Source organism: Saimiri boliviensis, chromosome X, assembly GCF_048565385.1.
Source record: "Saimiri boliviensis isolate mSaiBol1 chromosome X, mSaiBol1.pri, whole genome shotgun sequence".
Classification (NCBI taxonomy): domain Eukaryota; kingdom Metazoa; phylum Chordata; class Mammalia; order Primates; family Cebidae; genus Saimiri; species Saimiri boliviensis.
The window spans coordinates 55,549,291-55,552,608 of NC_133470.1; positions in this window are offsets into that span (position 1 = coordinate 55,549,291).

Below are 3,318 nucleotides of genomic sequence, written 5' to 3' on the forward strand. Positions count from 1 at the left end.
ATAAGGGCTATTCATAGAATGATTTAGGGAGGATCCCCTCTTTCCGTATCTTATTAAATGGTGTCAATAGGATTGGTATCAAGCCTTCTTTGAATGTCTGGTAGAATTTCATCTGTGAATCTTTCTGGTACTGGACTTTGTTGTTGTTGTTGTTGTTGTTGTGTTGTTGTTGTTACCATTTCAATCCTGCTTCTCGTTACTGGGTCTGTTCAGGGTTTCTAATTCTTCCTGATTTAAGGTAGGAGGGTTGTATCTTCCCAGGAATTTATCCATCTCCTCTAGTTTATGCATATAAAGGTGTTTATAGTAGCCTTGAATTATCTTTTGTATTTCTGAATTGTTAGTTGGTTTTGATCCATTGCTGGTGAGCTAGTGTGATTTGGTGGGAGGGTACTAACAAACCTTGTTTCATCATAGTACCAGAATTGTTTTTCTGGTTCATTCTCATTTGGGTAGGCTCTGTCAGAGGGAAGACCTGGAGCTCAAAGCTGCTATTCTGATTCTTCTGTCCCATGGGACACTTCCTTGTAGTATTTTCTGTCTTTTCCTAGGGATGTGGCTTCCTGAAAACAGAACTGTAGTCATTGTTATTTCTCTTCTGGATCTAGCCACTCAGCATGGCTATCAGGCTCTGGGATGGTATTGGGTATTTTCTGCACAGAGTCCTGTGATGTGAACTGTCTTCAGGTCTCATAGCCATGATTACCAGCCCCTGGTCTGATGGAGGTGGCAGACGAGTGAAATGGACTCTGTGAGGGTTCTTAGTTTTGATTTTTTAATGGACTATTTTGGTGCTGGTTGGCTTTCTGCAAGAAGGTGGCACTTTCTTTTTCTTTTCTTTTTTTAAAATTATACTTTAAGTTCCAGGGTACAAGTGCAGATTGTACAGGATTGTTACATAGGTATACACATGCCATGGTGGTTTGCTGCATCCATCCTCCCATCCTCTACATTAGGTACTACTCTTAATGTTATCCTTCCCTAATCTTCCCACCCCCTGCTATCCCTTCCCTAACCCCTCAGCCCCCAAAAGGCCCCAGTGTGTGATATGCCCTTCCCTGTGTCCATGTGTTCTCATTGTTCAACACCCACTTACGATTGAGAATATGTGGTATTTGGTTTTCTGTTCTTGTGTCAGTTTGCTGAGAATGACGGTTTCCAGATTCATTCACGTTCCTGCAAAAGACATGAACTCATTCTTTTTTATGGCTGCATAGCATTCCACGGTGTATACATGCCACATTTTCTTTATCCAGGCTATCATTGATGGGCATTTGGTTTGGTTCCAAGTCTTTGCTATTGTGAACAGTGCCACAATAAAAATGCAGGTGCATGTGTCTTTATAATAGAATGATTTATAATCCTTGGTTATATACCCAGTAATGGGATTGCTGGGTAAAATGGTATTTGTATTTCTAGATCTTTGAGGAATCATCACACTGTCTTCCACAATGGTTGAACTAATTTGAACTCCCACCAACAGTGTAAAAGTGACACTTTTTAGTGAGCATTAGCTGTAGTGGTATAGGGAGGATTAGGTGGTAGGTGGGGCTCTAGAACTCCCAAGATAACATGACCTTTGTGTTCATCTACCACGGTGGATAGAAAAGGATCATCAGGTGGGGGCAGGGTTAGGTGTTACACCCCTTGGGCATTGGTTGCTTCTATTGTGGTGGATGGAGGTATGGCTGCCTCTGCTGTGTCATGCAGGGTGCCAGGGAAGTGGGGAAAGCTGGCAGTTACAGGTCTCACCCAGCTCCCATGCAACCCTAAAAACTATCTCACTCTCACCATACCACCCCCCAACAAACAACATCAAATTTGTTTCCAGGCAGTGGTGAACAGAACTGAGAGCTTGCACCAGGCTACCAGCCTCCCAGCTAAGAAAGCAAGCAGGACTTTATGCCTCCCTGCCTGTTGAATCTGTGCACCATATTTACTCCCTCCCCCTAGTTCTGTCCAGGAGACTTCATGTTCAGTTGGAATTGTCACAAAGTTCAGCTGAAGATTTGCTTCTCCCAGTGGTCTTTTCTGAGTTCCTCTGGCAATCCTCTCTGAGGACCCCTGTAAGACAAGGCAGATGGTGTCCCAGGGGACCCATAAAGCTCACAGGTTTTTTAGCTGCTGTCTTTACCCCTTTATATCACTTGGCTTTCTAATTTGACTCAGATCATGGCAAGGTCAAATCCTTCTCCCATGATCTAGGCCTTCAGGTTCTCCAGTGAGTGTGTGTGTTCAGGGATGAATGTTCCCCCTTTACAACTTTTGCTGCTTGGGCACTCACAGTATTTGGGTTGTCTCCTACATTCTCCAGTAACAATCTGCTTCCTTCAGAAGATCTGTGAATTCTCTTGTCTTTTTTGGTATATCCTGTAGTAGTTCTGGAGCAAAGGTTTATGACACGAGGCTCGACACCATGCTCTGTCCGTCCAAGTGGGAGCTGCAATCTAGTCCTGTCTCCTATCCACCATGTTTTTCCCATGTCAACCACCTTTGAAGTAATTTTAAATGTCAGGAGTCATAAAACAATTTAAGATTCTCCTTAGAACAGGAAATTGTCTAGTCTTTTCAGAGAGAAAGTATTTTGGCTCTATCCTTTCCTGAGACTAGTGTAAATAAGCTATAACAAACCAGCATGGCTAGCACTGAACTCTTCAAAAGATTTGCCAAGTTGCCTTTGGGAGTTTCCTTTTCTCACTATTTTACAACTCTTCCCAAATCTTTTACCCATTCCCAGGGAACTTCAGTTTAACCTGTATTAATCCATTTTCACACTGCTATAAATAAATACAGAAAACTGGGTGAGACTAGTTTATCTTGAGAGGTGTATCTGATTAATATTTAATTCAAAGTGTTGTTTCCTGAGAAATTGCTAGCATCTTTTTCACATTATAAATTAATTCCTGAGAACAGGTAGTTAGTAGGATATTTAAACTTAAAAGCAAATATTGCTATTGGTGAAGCTGTCTTAACATCTGCAGTATAGCCATGTGCACTTAACTGATGACTCAAAACTCTCTTATCCTTTTCCTTTTCCACTCTGCTCATAAAATGTGATGTGAGTGAACTGGCGAAAAAAGAAAAAAAGCTATTTTAAAATAAGCCTATCATAGTCCAGAACACATCTGTTTCACCTAATTGCTCGAACAATTCAATCCAAAGCCTACATGTTCTCATTTAGTAAAACAGAGAAAGTTGCCCTGCTAATTTTACCAGAAATAGCAAGGTATGCTAGTTATTTTTTATTTCTCTCCATCCCACAGACAAATTAAGTTTCCTTCTTTGCCCTGCTTATGTCCTTGAAATACGCCCTTTGCA